This window comes from Cryptomeria japonica, unplaced genomic scaffold, assembly GCF_030272615.1.
Source record: "Cryptomeria japonica unplaced genomic scaffold, Sugi_1.0 HiC_scaffold_154, whole genome shotgun sequence".
NCBI classification, from domain to species: Eukaryota; Viridiplantae; Streptophyta; class Pinopsida; order Cupressales; family Cupressaceae; genus Cryptomeria; species Cryptomeria japonica.
Genome location: NW_026728976.1, coordinates 245,001 through 260,000, shown reverse-complemented (window position 1 = coordinate 260,000; position 15,000 = coordinate 245,001). Strand labels below are relative to the sequence as shown.

The following is a 15,000-nucleotide window of genomic DNA, read 5'->3' as shown; positions in this document are numbered from 1 at the left end:
CGGGTGCGCACCTCGCGTGCACCTTCGCTGCGGTGGGCACCTTGGCTGGGTTGCGCGCCTTGGTGGGCACCATGCAGTGCACAAAGTCGGAGCCCGGATTGCCCCGGGCGCGCACCTCCGCCAGGGTGGGCACCTTGGTGCGCACAACTTGCCTGGGCTGCGCACCAGGAAGGGCTCAAGATGGCACCCGCGTTCCGTTTTTTTCACTATCTTTCAGAACGGAAATTTTAAAATCTCGTTTTTTTTTGCCTTTTCTGGAAATTAGTGAAGGCAGCGCATCAAAGGTGCGCAACGCTGGTGCGAACCTGGGAGCGCTCCGATGTGTGCTCCAAGGTGCGGCGTGCACGAAGTCGGACCCCGGTTTGCCCCGGGTGCGCACCTCGCGTGCACCTTGGTGCGCACACCTTGGCTGGGTTGCGCGCCCTGGTGGGCACCATGGTGCGCACCAAGGAGCGCTCCGAAGTGTGCTCCAAGGTGCGGCGTGCACGAAGTCGGAGCCCGGTTTGCCCCGGGTGCGCACCTCGCGTGCACCTTCGCCGCGGTGGGCACCATGGCGTGCACGAAGTCGGAGCCCGGTTTGCCCCGGGTGCGCACCTCGCGTGCACCTTCGCCGGGGTGGGCACCTTGGTGTGCAGACCTTGGCTGGGTTGCGCGCCCTGGTGGGCACCATGGTGCGCACCAAGGAGCGCTCCGAAGTGTGCTCCAAGGTGCGGCCTGCACGAAGTCGGAGCCCGGTTTGCCCCGGGTGTGCACCTCGGGTGGGCACCTTGGTGCGCATGCCTTGCCTGGGCTGCGCACCAGGGCGGGCTCAAGATGGCACCCGCGTTCCTTTTTTTTCACTATCTTTCAAAACGGAAATTTTAAAATCTCATTTTTTTTTGCCTTTTTCTGGAAATTAGTGAAGGCAGCGCATCAAAGGTGCGCACCTCGCTGCCCACCACGGTGCGCAACGCCGGTGGGCACCCGGGAGTGCTTCGAAGTGTGCTCCAAGGTGCTGCGTGCACGTTGTCGGAGCCCGGTTTGCCCCGGGTGCGCACCTCGCGTGCACCTTCGTCGGGGTGGGCACCTTGGCTGGGTTTGCCCCGGCTGCGCTCCGAAGCGGGGTTATTGGAGCGCCGCCTCTTTTTTTGTCGGAGCGTTTGGTGGGGTTTCTCGCATTGGCTCTTCCGAGGCCCGGTTGCCACCCTGGCGCGCACGAAGTCGGAAGTAGGGTTAATTGCCCGGGTGCGCACCTTTGCCAGGGTGGGCACCTTACCTGGGCTGCGCACCAGGGCGGGCTCAAGATGGCACGCGCGTTCCGTTTTTTTCACTATCTTTCAAAACGGAAATTTTAAAATCTCCTTTTTTTTTTGCCTTTTCTGGAAATTAGTGAAGGCAGCGCATCAAAGGTGCGCACCTCGCTGCCCACCTTGGTGTGCTCTGAGGTGCGCACCCGGGAGCGCTACGAAGTGTGCTCCAAGGTGCGGCGTGCACGTTGTCGGAGCCCGGTTTGCCCCGGGGGCGCACCTCGCCTGCACCTTGGCCGGGGTGGGCACCTTGGCTGGGTTTGCCCAGGGTGCGCTCCGAAGCGGGGTTACTGGAGCGCCCCCTCTTTTTTTGTCAGAGCGTTTGGTGGGGTTTCTCGCATTGGCTCTTCCCAGGCCCGGTTGTTGGGTGCGCTCCCACCCTGGCGCGCGCGAAGTTGGAAGTTGGGTTAATTGCCCGGGCGCGCACCTTCGCCAGGGTGGGCACCTTGGTGCGCACACCTTGGCTGGGCTGCGCACCAGGGCGGGCTCAAGATGGCACCAGCATTCCCTTTTTCTCACTATCTTTCAAAACGGAAATTTTAAAATCTCGTTTTTTTTTTGCCTTTTATGGAAATTAGTGAAGGCATCGCATCAAAGGTGCGCACCTCGCTGCCCACCTTGGTGTGCTCCGAGGTGCCCACCACGGTGCGCAACGCCGGTGCGAACCCGGGAGCGCCCCGATGTGTGCTCCAAGGTGCGGCGTGCACGAAGTCGGACCCCGGTTTGCCCCGGGTGCGCACCTCGCGTGCACCTTGGTGCGCACACCTTGGCTGGGTTGCGCGGCCTGGTGGGCACCATGGTGCGCACCAAGGAGCGCTCCGAAGTGTGCTCCAAGGTGCGGCGTGCACGAAGTCGGAGCCCGGTTTGCCCCGGGTACGCACCTCGCGTGCACCTTCGCCGGGGTGGGCACCTCGGCTGGGTTGCGCGCCCTGGTGCGCACCAAGGAGCGCTCCGAAGTGTGCTCCAAGGTGCGGCGTGCACGAAGTCGGAGCCCGGTTTGCCCCGGGTGCGCACCTTCGCCGCGGTGCGCACCATGGCGTGCACGAAGTCGGAGCCCGGTTTGCCCCGGGTGCGCACCTCGCGTGCACCTTCGGCGGGGTTGCGCGCCCTGGTGGGCACCATGGTGCGCACCAAGGAGCGCTCCGAAGTGTGCTCCAAGGTGCGGCGTGCACGAAGTCGGAGCCCGGTTTGCCCCGGGTGCGCACCTCGCGTGCACCTTCGGCGGGGTTGCGCGCCCTGGTGGGCACCATGGTGCGCACCAAGGAGCGCTCCGAAGTGTGCTCCAAGGTGCGGCGTGCACGAAGTCGGAGCCCGGTTTGCCCCGGGTGCGCACCTCGCGTGCACCTTCGCCGCGGTGGGCACCATGGCGTGCACGAAGTCGGAGCCCGGTTTGCCCCGGGTGCGCACCTCGCGTGCACCTTCGCCGGGGTGGGCACCTCGGCTGGGTTGCGCGCCCTGGTGCGCACCAAGGAGCGCTCCGAAGTGTGCTCCAAGGTGCGGCGTGCACGAAGTCGGAGCCCGGTTTGCCCCGGGTGCGCACCTCGCGTGCACCTTCGCCAGGGTGGGCACCTCGGTGCGCACACCTTCTCAATGTTTTCTTGCCTTTTCTGGAAATTGGTGAAGGCAGCGCATCAAAGGTGCGCACCTCGGTGTGCTCCGAGGTGCGAACCCGAGAGCGCTCCGAGGTGCCCACGAAGTCGAAAGTCGGGTTAATTGCATTGTTTTCCCCGGGTGCGCTCCGAGGTGCGCAACATCGGCGCGCACCAAGGAGGGCTCCGAAGTGTGCTCCAAGGTGCGCACGATGGCGTGCACCTCTGGTGCGCACGATTCGGAGCTCGGTTTGACCGGGGTGCGCACACCTTGGCTGGGTTGCGCACCTTTTGTGCGCTCCAAGGTGCGCACGAAGTCGGAGCTCGGTTTGCCCCGGGTGCGCACCTTCGCCAGGGTGCGCACCTTGATGCGCACGCCTTGGCTGGGCTGCGCACCTTGGTGGGCGCCATGGTGCGCACCTTTCGTGCGCTCCAAGGTGCGCACGAAGTCGGAGCTCGGTTTGCCCCGGGTGCGCACCTTGGTGGGCGCCATGGTGCACTCCGAGGTGCCCAAGATTGGTGCGCACCAAGGAGCGCTCCGAAGTGCGCTCCAAGGTGCGCGCGAAGTCGAAAGTTGGGTTAATTGTCCGGTTTGCCTCGGGTGCGCACCTTGCGTGCACCTTCGCCAGGGTGGGCGCCTTGGTGCGCACACCTTGGCTGGGCTGCGCACACCTTGGCACCCGCGTTTCCTTCATTTTAAATTTTTTTTTTTTACAATCTCTCAAGTGGGAAATTCTATAATCTCAACTTTTTTTGCCTTTTCAGGAAACTTTTGAATGGAGCGCATCATTGGTGCGCTCCGAAGTGTGCTCCAAAGCTCTCTCCAGCTGCGTGCACCTGCCCCGGCCGCGCACCCGGCCCCGCCCAGCTTCGCTCACCTGTCCCGGGCGTCTGGTGCGGAACCTTAGAGTAAGAAACATCACCGTGCACCTTGGCCAACGTGCGCGACTCGACCGAGCGCGCACTGGCCGAGGTGCACACCGATTTCACCTGGGTGCGCGCGCAGCACCTCGGGCGCACCGGGGTGCGCGCACAACGCCCGGGTTGCACCGTGGCCTATGTGCTCGGGGCGCCTCGGGTGCGCGCTCGGTGTCGCCCCCGCGCGCGCGGTAGTGCGGGCAGCGCACCCCGGCCCGGCCCGGCCCCGACGAGAACGCAAACGGGCAAAAGGTTTATTCAAATAGCATTGCGACGCCCGGCGAAAAACTAAAAAAGGGTGCAACACCGGGACTTCCCGGGAGGTCACCCATCCCAGTACTACTCCGGCCCAAGCGCGCTTAACTGCGGAGTTCTGATGGGATCTGGTGCACTAATGCTGGTATGATCGCACCCGTTATGAGCTTGTCGCAGTGTGTACTTAGCAAACCGCGACCCACGTGCGAATCCACCCCGGCCACCCACCCCCGTCGAGGTGCACACCCTCCCTCGCGAAGTGCGCCCCGTTCGCCAAGTGTGAGCCCTGCCCGGGTGCGCGCACCTTGCTAGGGCGTCGGGTGTGCACCCGGCCCGGCCTACGTGCGTGCACCTGGAGGGGGCGTCGTGTGCGTGCAGTGTCCCGTCTGCAACGCGGTGCCCACACACCACCTCGGGCGCAACGACCTGCGCTCACATGTGGGCCGAGTGCACCTTGGTGCATGTTCGGGGCGCCTCGGGTGCACGCTCGATCTTGCCCCGGTGCACCAAGGCGCTCGGTTTGCCCCGGGTGCGCACTTGGTGCAAGGTGGGCACCCAAAATAGGGATCAAGCACCAAAACACAAGTTTCGGGATGCAAAATGGGACCCAAGGACCACAAATGCGTTCCAAGACCCATGATGGGTCCACGAGAACAAAAATGTGTTCCGAGACTTAATAAACAAATATTGGGTTTTAGGAGAAGAAACATGCTCTGATGCCCAAAACGAGAATCGACCCCGAAAAGGCCACAGGCCAAAAGTGGGATGCGAGACAAAAAAAAATGGGACCCGAGGACCAAAATTGGGTTCCCAGGTCGAAGACAGGGCAACCGGACAAGAAACGACCTCTAAGGCTCGAAATGAGTCCCGACGACTAAAACTTGACAAGAAGCACCCATCAGGCACCCAACTCGACACCCATGGGATGCCGACCCACCCGGGCTTCCACCTAGCACACCTTGGCACCCACCCACCCTCGCACCCAACCTCGCACCCAACTTAGCACCTTTGAACCCACATTGGCACTCACCCTGACCCTGGCACCTTGGAACCCACATTGGCACTCACCTTGACCCTGGCACCCACCTTTGCACTCACCTTGGGACCCACCCTGGCTCCCACCTCGGCACCCACCCAGACACCCACCTTGGTTCCTTGGCACCCACCTTGGATCCTTGGCACCCACCCCGACACCCACCTTGGCACGCAACTTGGCTACTTGCCACCCACCTTGGCTCCTTGACGCCCACCCCGACAACCACCCCGTGACCTACCCTGGCTAGGGTTGGTGCACACCCACCCTGGTGCCCACCTTGGCACCCACCCTATGACCCACCTTGGCACGCACCTTAGTACCCACCCCGTTACCCACCCTAGGACCCACCCCGTGACCCACCTTGGCCAGGGTGGGTGCACCCACCCTGGTGCCCACCTTGGCACCCACCCATCCTAGCACCCAGCCTGTGACCGGGCTTGGAACCCAACCTTGCACCCGCACCCGTCTTGGCCAGTGTGGGTGCGCACCCATCCTGGCACCCACGTTGTGACACACCCTTTAACCCACGCACCCTAGCACCCACGTTGGCACCCACCTTGGAACCCAACCTAGCAACTTGGCACCCACCCCGTGACCCACCTTGGCATCCACCATAGCAGTCGCCGACTTGGCACCCACCTCGGCACCCACCTTGACACTTGTGGACCCACCTTGCCACTCACCCTAGCATCGACCCATCCTAGCACCCACCCTGGCACCTTTGCACCCTAGCACTCACCCATCCTAGCACCTAACCTGTGACCCACCTTGACACTCACCCTCGCACCCACCTTGGAACCCAACCTAGCACCCACCCACCCTGACACCAACCCTAGCACCTACCCACCCTTGCACCCACCCTGTGACCCATCTTGGCACCCACCCATCCTACCACTCAACCTATCACCCACCTTCTCACCCACCTTGGCATCCACCTTAGCACCCACCCACACTGGCACCTTGGCACCCACCTCGGGCAAGGTGGGTGCACACCCACCCTGGCACCCAATTTAGAACCCACCGAGCATGTTACCCACCTTGGCACCCACATTGCAGCCCACCCTAGTACCCACCCTATGACCCACATTGGCATCCACACCCTAGCACCCAGGCACCTCGACACCCGCCTTGACACCCACCCTAGCACTGAACCTGTGACCCACCTTGGAACTCACCCTAGAACCCACCCACCCTGTGAACCACCTTGGCATCCACCTTAGCACCCACCCACCTTGGCACCCACTCTAGCACTCACCCATCCTAACACCCAACTTGTTACCCACCTTGGCACCCGCCCTCGCGTCCACCTTGAAACCCACCCTAGCACCCACCCACGCAGGAGCCCACCTTGGCACCCAACCTAACACCCACGCATCCTGGCACCCAACTTGTGACCCACCTTGGAACCCACCCTAGTACCCACCTTTGAACCCACTATATCACCAACCCACCTTGGCACCCACCCTATGACCCTCTTTGGAATCCACCCTAGCACGCACCCACCCTGGCACCCACCATGGAGCGCACCCTAGCACCCACCCACCTCGGCACGCACCTCAACACCCACCTTGGTGTGCGCACTGCGCCAACCTCTCAAAGACCCTATGTGGTGCGCTCCAAAGTGTACACCTTTGGTGCGCTCCAAGGTGCGCACCTTTGGTGCACACCGAGGTGCACACCAAAGTGTGCACCGAGGTGAGCACCAAAGTGCACTCCAGGGTGCACACCAAGGCGTGCACCTTTGGTGCGGTCAATGCAAACGAATTCGGAAGTTGGGGTCGATGTCCTAATCGCTGCTGCAGACTACACGTATGAGAATCGGACAAATAGCTTTATATAGGGGAGGTGTTGCGTTTGATGGGTCGACTCCCCTGGTTGTGTGCACTGCACCAACTTCAAAGACCCTGTCTTGTTTAAGAAGTCAAAAGTTGGGGTGGATGTCCTAATCATTGCTGCAGTCTACGCATGTATGAGAATCAGACAAATAGCTTATATAGGGGAGGTGTTGCATTCGGTGGGTTGACTCCCCTGGTTGTGCGCACTGCGCCAACCTCAAAGACCCCGCATAGCAGAAGAAGTCGGAAGTCGGATTTTGGTGAGCACCAAGGCGTGCACCTTTGGTGCGGTCAACGCAGACGAATTCAGAAGTTGGGGTGGATGTCCTAATCGTTGTTGCAGGCTACACATGTATGAGAATCAGACAAATAGCTTATATAGGGGAGGTGTTGGGTTTGATGGGTCAACTCCCTTGGTTGTGCGCATTACGCCAACCTCAAAGACCTTGTTTTCGTTAAGAAGTCAAAAGTTGGGGTCAATGTCCTAATGGCTCCTGCAGGCTACACATGTATGAGAATCGGACAAATAGCTTATATAGGGGAGGTGTTGGGTTTGATGGGTCGACTCCCCTGGTTGTGCGCATTACGTCAACCTCAAAGACCTTGTTTTCGTTAAGAAGTCAAAAGTTGGGGTCGATGTCCTAATTGCTCCTGTAGACTACACATGTATGAGAATCAGACAAATAGCTTATATAGGGGAGGTGTTGGGTTTGATGGGTTGACTCCCCTAGTTGTTCGCATTACACCAACCTCAAAGACCTTGTTTTCGTTTAGAAGCCGAAAGTTGGGGTCGATGTCCTAATTGCTCCTGCAGGCTACGCATGTATGAGAATCAGACAAATAGCTTATATAGGGGAGGTGTTGGGTTTGATGGGTCGACTCCCCTGGTTGTGCGCATTGCGCCAACCTCAAAGACCCTGCATTGCGGATGAAGTCGAAAGTCAGAGTTTGGTGTGCTACAAGGTGTGGTCGAAGGTGCTCACCTAGGTGTGCACCTTTGGAGCACAGGAAAAGTGCCCTCCAAAAGTGCGCACCTTTGGAGTGCACAAAAGTGCCCTCCAAAAGTGCGCACCTTTGGAGCGCAGAAAAGTGCCCTCCAAAAAGTGCCCTCCAAAAGTGCGCACCTTTGGAGCGCAGAAAAGTGCCCTCCAAAAAGTGCCCTCCAAAAGTGCGCACCTTTGGAGCGCAGAAAAGTGCCCTCCAAAAAGTGCCCTCCAAAAGTGCGCACCTTTGGAGCGCAGAAAAGTGCCCTCCAAAAAGTGCCCTCCAAAAGTGCGCACCTTTGGAGCGCAGAAAAGTGCCCTCCAAAAAGTGCCCTCCAAAAGTGCGCACCTTTGGAGCGCAGAAAAGTGCCCTCCAAAAAGTGCCCTCCAAAAGTGCGCACCTTTGGAGCGCAGAAAAGTGCCCTCCAAAAAGTGCCCTCCAAAAGTGCGCACCTTTGGAGCGCAGAAAAGTGCCCTCCAAAAAGTGCCCTCCAAAAGTGCGCACCTTTGGAGCGCAGAAAAGTGCCCTCCAAAAGTGCGCACCTTTGGAGCGCACAAAAGTGCCCTCCAAAAGTGCGCACTTTTGGTGCGCACCAAGGCGCTGGTTCGGTCGTTGCAGGCGAGTTCGGAAGTTGGGGTCGATGTCCTGAGCGGAGGTGCAAACTACACAGGTGTCGGAATCGGACAAATAGCTTATATAGGGGAGGTGTATGCTTCGATGGGTCGACTCCCCAGGTTGAGCGCACCGCGCCAACCTCAAAGACCCTACGGTATGGATGAAGTCGGAAGTTGGGTCCGATGACCGATTCGATTAGTAGGTATGCTCATGAGGTCGGAATTTGGGTCCGATGACCTGCCATGTGCAGGAAGGCGAATGTTGACACTGTGCGTTGCAAGGTGCACACCAAGGCGCTGGTGCGGTCTTTTTAGTCGAGTTCGGAAGTTGGGGTCGATGTCCTGATCGGAGGTGCAAGCTACACAGGTGTGGGAATCGGACAAATAGCTTATATAGGGGAGGTGTATGCTTCGTTGGGTCGACTCCCCGGGTTGAGCGCACCGCGCCAACCTCAAAGACCCTACGGTATGGATGAAGTCGGAAGTTGGGTCCGATGACCGATTCGATATGTAGGCATACTCGCGAGGTCGGAATTTGGGTCCGATGACCTGCCACGTGCAGGAAGGCGAATGTTGGCACTGTGCGTTGCAAGGTGCGCACCAAGGCGCTGGTTCGGTCGTTGGAGGCGAGTTCGGAAGTTGGGGTCGATGTCTTGATCGGAGGTGCAAACTACACAGGTGTGGGAATCGGACAAATAGCTTATATAGGGGAGGTGTATGCTTCGTTGGGTCGACTCCCCGGGTTGAGCGCACCGCGCCAACCTCAAAGACCCTACGGTATGGATGAAGTCGGAAGTTGGGTCCGATGACCGATTCGATATGTAGGCATACTCGCGAGGTCGGAATTTGGGTCCGATGACCTGCCATGTGCAGGAAGGCGAATGTTGGGACTGTGCGTCGCAAGGTGCGCACCAAGGCGCTGGTGCCGTCGTTGCAGTCGAGTTCGGAAGTTGGGGTCGATGTCCTGGTCAGAGGTGCAAACTACACAGGTGTGGGAATCGGACAAATAGCTTATATAGGGGAGGTGTATGCTTCGATGGGTCGACTCCCTGGGTTGAGCGCACCGCGCCAACCTCAAAGACCCTACAGTATGGATGAAGTCGGAAGTTGGGTCCGATGACCGATTCGATACGTAGGCATATTGGCGAGGTCTGAATTTGTGTCCGATGACCTGCCATGCGCAGGAAGGCGGAATTTGGGTCCGATGACCGAGTTGATGGCGTGCCATGCGCAGAAAGGCGGAATTTGGGTCCGATGACCGAGTTGATGTTGATGGCCCGCCATGCACAGGAAGGCGGAATTTGGGTCCGATGACCGATTTGAAGGCGTGCCATACGCAAAAAGGCGGAGTTTGGGTCCGATGACCGAGTTGATATTGATGGCCCGCCATGCGCAGGAAGGCGGAATTTGGGTCCGATGACCTGACATACGCATGGAGTCCGACTCGGGGGCCGATGTTCGATTCGATGACTTGCATTGTGGGTAAAGTCGGAAGTTGTGGTCTTTGACCCGATTCGATGACCAGACTTCGGCTGCTTGAGAATCGGACAAATAACTTATATAGGGGAGGTAGTGTTCTCGAGCATCCTCCCCCCGTGCCCGTTTATGTCGATTGATGCTGGTGCTCGACTGGTTGGAGCGCTCGGATGCAAAAATCTTGCACCAGGATTTATCGATTGTGATGGACACGGCAAGTCTCCTGATTGCTATGCAGGAGCTCATCGTGAATCTCTATGCGGCCTTGGTATGGACTCGACCTGCGGAATGGTTCGGCAATGGTAGTCGCTCCAACACGTCCTTGCAATGGCCACAGAGGTGATTCGACTAGAGCTCCAGTCTAGCTTTTGGGTTGCTTGGCGGACTGGTATAGCCGCGATCGAGTTCCGGCCATGAACGTTTTAGATAGCTCTTGGGCTTTCTGGGACGGAAGTCGGAAGTTTGGGCTGTTGTCCGATTTGATGACCATTCTTCGGATGTGTGAGAATCGGACAAATAACTTATATAGGGGACTGTGTTGTCTCACGCAGCCCCCTCCGTGCCCCTCTATCTCGACCGATGTTGGTGCTTGAAAGGGTTGGGATCGCTCGGATTTATAAACGTGCACCACCATTTGTCGAGTGTGAGGGACGCGGCAGGTCTCCTAAATGCTATGCGGGCGCTCTCTGAGAATCTCTATCCGGCCTCGACACAGACTAGTCTTGCTGAATGGTTTGGCACTGGTAGTCGATCCAACACGTCGTTGTTGTGGCCGCCTAGGCGATTCGATTCGAGCCCCCGTCTAGCTTTTGGGTTGCTTGGCGGATTTTGCCCTATCCGCAAGTGAGCTCGGTCCCTAAACGTTCGAGAAACCCGATTGCTATGCGCCGACTCTCTTTCTTGCGAGCCTCCATCTAGCTTTTGGGTCTCTACGGAACGGAAGTCGGAATCTGGGACCGTTGTTTGATTCGACGAGGCAGACTACGGTTGTGCGAGAATCGGACAAATAACTTATATAGGGGAGGTGTTGACTGGAGCATTCTCCCCCGTGCCCCTCTAACTCGACCAATGCTGGCGCTCGAACGGTGGTAGCGCTCGGATTTTCATTGAGCGCCAGCATTGGTCGATTTAGAGGGGCATGCGAGATTCCCGAATGCTATGCGAGGGCTCTAACGGAAATGTCTATTGGTTTCGGTATGGATGCAATTGCGAGTGGTTCGGCAAAGGTAGTCGTTCCGATGCGTCCATGTCGTGGCCAAATCGATAATTCGATTTGAGCCCTCGTATAGCATTTGGGTCTCTCGATGTGATTCCGCATTCCAGTCCCTTTGGGCACTGCTTGAGCCGCATCCCAGGGGGTTCCCTTCCCAATAATCTGCCTCGCAACCCGATTGCTATGCGGTGAGGCTCCTCGGCCGCCTCGGAACTATCTGTGTATCAGACGCATCGCGGGATAAGGGGTTGGCAACGGTAGTCGCCCCAAGCGCGTCCGATGCTTGGACCATTCCGAGGCGGCCCTGAAGCCTCTTCCGTCTAGCCGTTGGGTCCTTCTCGCCGCATCCCTCGCCTCGCACCCCGATTGCTATGCGGTGAGGCTCCTCGGCCGCCTCGGAACTATCTGTGTATCGGACGCGTCGCGGGATAAGGGGTTGTCACTGGTAGTCGCCCCAAGCGCGTCCGATGCTTGGACCATTCCGAGGCGGCCCTGAAGCCTCTTCCGTCTAGCCGTTGGGTCCTTCTCGCCGCATCCCTCGCCTCGCACCCCGATTGCTATGCGGTGAGGCTCCTCGGCCGCCTCGGAACTATCTGTGTATCGGACGCGTCGCGGGATAAGGGGTTGTCATTGGTAGTCGCCCCAAGCGCGTCCGATGCTTGGACCATTCCGAGGCGGCCCTGAAGCCTCTTCCGTCTAGCCGTTGGGTCCTTCTCGCCGCATCCCTCGCCTCGCACCCCGATTGCTATGCGGTGAGGCTCCTCGGCCGCCTCGGAACTATCTGTGTATCGGACGCGTCGCGGGATAAGGGGTTGTCACTGGTAGTCGCCCCAAGCGCGTCCGATGCTTGGACCATTCCGAGGCGGCCCTGAAGCCTCTTCCGTCTAGCCGTTGGGTCCTTCTCGCCGCATCCCTCGCCTCGCACCCCGATTGCTATGCGGTGAGGCTCCTCGGCCGCCTCGGAACTATCTGTGTATCGGACGCGTCGCGGGATAAGGGGTTGTCACTGGTAGTCGCCCCAAGCGCGTTCGATGCTTGGACCATTCCGAGGCGGCCCTGAAGCCTCTTCCGTCTAGCCGTTGGGTCCTTCTCGCCGCATCCCTCGCCTCGCACCCCGATTGCTATGCGGTGAGGCTCCTCGGCCGCCTTGGAACTATCTGTGTATCGGACGCGTCGCGGGATAAGGGGTTGTCACTGGTAGTCGCCCCAAGCGCGTCCGATGCTTGGACCATTCCGAGGCGGACCCGAAGCCTCTTCCGTCTAGCCGTTGGGTCCTTCTCGCCGCATCCTTCGCCTCGCACCCCGATTGCTATGCGGTGAGGCTCCTCGGCCGCCTCGGAACTATCTGTGTATCGGACGCGTCGCGGGATAAGGGGTTGTCACTGGTAGTCGCCCCAAGCGCATCCGATGCTTGGACCATTCCGAGGCGGACCCGAAGCCTCTTCCGTCTAGCCGTTGGGTCCTTCTCGCCGCATCCCTCGCCTCGCACCCCGATTGCTATGCGGTGAGGCTCCTCGGTCGCCTTGGAACTATCTGTGTATCGGACGCGTCGCGGGATAAGGGGTTGTCACTGGTAGTCGCCCCAAGCGCGTCCGATGCTTGGACCATTCCGAGGCGGACCCGAAGCCTCTTCCGTCTAGCCGTTGGGTCCTTCTCGCCGCATCCCTCGCCTCGCACCCCGATTGCTATGCGGTGAGGCTCCTCGGCCGCCTTGGAACTATCTGTGTATCGGACGCGTCGCGGGATAAGGGGTTGTCACTGGTAGTCGCCCCAAGCGCGTCCGATGCTTGGACCATTCCGAGGCGGACCCGAAGCCTCTTCCGTCTAGCCGTTGGGTCCTTCTCGCCGCATCCCTCGCCTCGCACCCCGATTGCTATGCGGTGAGGCTCCTCGGCCGCCTTGGAACTATCTGTGTATCGGACGCGTCGCGGGATAAGGGGTTGTCACTGGTAGTCGCCCCAAGCGCGTCCGATGCTTGGACCATTCCGAGGCGGCCCCGAAGCCTCTTCCGTGTAGCCGTTGGGTCCTTCTCGCCGCATCCCTCGCCTCGCACCCCGATTGCTATGCGGTGAGGCTCCTCGGCCGCCTTGGAACTATCTGTGTATCGGACGCGTCGCGGGATAAGGGGTTGTCACTGGTAGTCGCCCCAAGCGCGTCCGATGCTTGGACCATTCCGAGGCGGCCCCGAAGCCTCTTCCGTGTAGCCGTTGGGTCCTTCTCGCCGCATCCCTCGCCTCGCACCCCGATTGCTATGCGGTGAGGCTCCTCGGCCGCCTTGGAACTATCTGTGTATCGGACGCGTCGCGGGATAAGGGGTTGTCACTGGTAGTCGCCCCAAGCGCGTCCGATGCTTGGACCATTCCGAGGCGGACCTGAAGCCTCTTCCCTCTAGCCGTTGGGGCTTTCTCGCCGCATCCCTCGCCTCGCACCCCGATTGCTATGCTGTGAGGCTCCTCGGCCGCCTTGGAACTATCTGTGTATCGGACGCATCGCGGGATAAGGGGTTGGCAGTGGTAGTCGCCCCAAGCGCATCCGATGCTTGGACCATTCCGAGGCGGCCCTGCAGCCTCTTCCGTCTAGCCGTTGGGGCCATCTCGCCGCATCCCCCACCTCGCACCACGATTGCTATGCGGTGAGGCTCCTTGGCCGCCTCGGAACTATCTGTGTATCGGACGCATCGCGGGATAAGGGGTTGTCACTGGTAGTCGCCCCAAGCGCGTCCGATGCTTGGACTATTCCGAGGCGGCCCTGCAGCCTCTTCCGTCTAGCCGTTGGGGCCATCTCGCTGCATCCCCCACCTCCTCGGCCGCCTCGGAACTATCTGTGTATCGGACGCATCGCGGGATAAGGGGTTGGCAGTGGTAGTCGCCCCAAGCGCGTCCGATGCTTGGACTATTCCGAGGCAGCCCTGCAGCCTCTTCCGTCTAGCCTTTGGGGCCATCTCGCCGCATCCCTCGCCTCGCACCCCGATTGCTATGCGGTGAGGCTCCTCGGCCGCCTGGGAACTATCTTCGTATCGGACGCATCGCGGGATAAGGGGTTGTCACTGGTAGTCGCCCCAAGCGCGTCCGATGCTTGGACTATTCCGAGGCGGCCCTGTGGCCTCTTCCGTCTAGCCGTTGGGGCCATCTCGCCGCATCCCCCACCTCGCACCCCGATTGCTATGCGGTGAGGCTCTTCGGCCGCCTTGGAACTATCTTCGTATCGGACGCATCGCGGGATAAGGGGTTGTCACTGGTAGTGGCCCCAAGCGCGTCCGATGCTTGGACTATTCCGAGGCGGCCCTGCAGCCTCTTCCGTCTAGCCGTTGGGGCCATCTCGCCGCATCCCCCACCTCGCACCCCGATTGCTATGCGGTGAGGCTCCTCGGCCGCCTTGGAACTATCTTCGTATCGGACGCATCGCGGGATAAGGGGTTGTCACTGGTAGTCGCCCCAAGCGCGTCCGATGCTTGGACTATTCCGACGCGGCCCTGTGGCCTCTTCCGTCTAGCCGTTGGGGCCATCTCGCCGCATCCCCCACCTCGCACCCCGATTGCTATGCGGTGAGGCTCCTCGGCCGCCTTGGAACCATCTTCGTATCGGACGCATCGCGGGATAGGGGGCTGTCACTGGTAGTCGCCCCAAGCGTGTCCGATGCTTGGACCATTCCTAGGCAGCCCTGAAGCCTCTTCCGTCTAGCCGTTGGGGCCTTCCCGCCCCATCCCTCGCCTCGCACCCCCGATTGCTATGCGGTGAGGCTCCTCGGCCGCCTTGGAACCATCTGTGTATCGGACGCATCGCGGGATAAGGGGT

The 15,000-nt window shown here is 60.0% G+C and overlaps 1 non-coding gene across 1 annotated transcript; it reads right to left on the bottom strand.

The window, feature by feature from the left end:
• Window positions 1–4,088: 4,088 nt before the first annotated feature.
• LOC131866773 (5S ribosomal RNA) lies at window positions 4,089–4,207 on the bottom strand. The gene has a single exon (XR_009365373.1). It is a non-coding gene; the product is annotated as a 5S ribosomal RNA (ribosomal RNA).
• Between the last annotated feature and the right edge of the window lie 10,793 nt (window positions 4,208–15,000).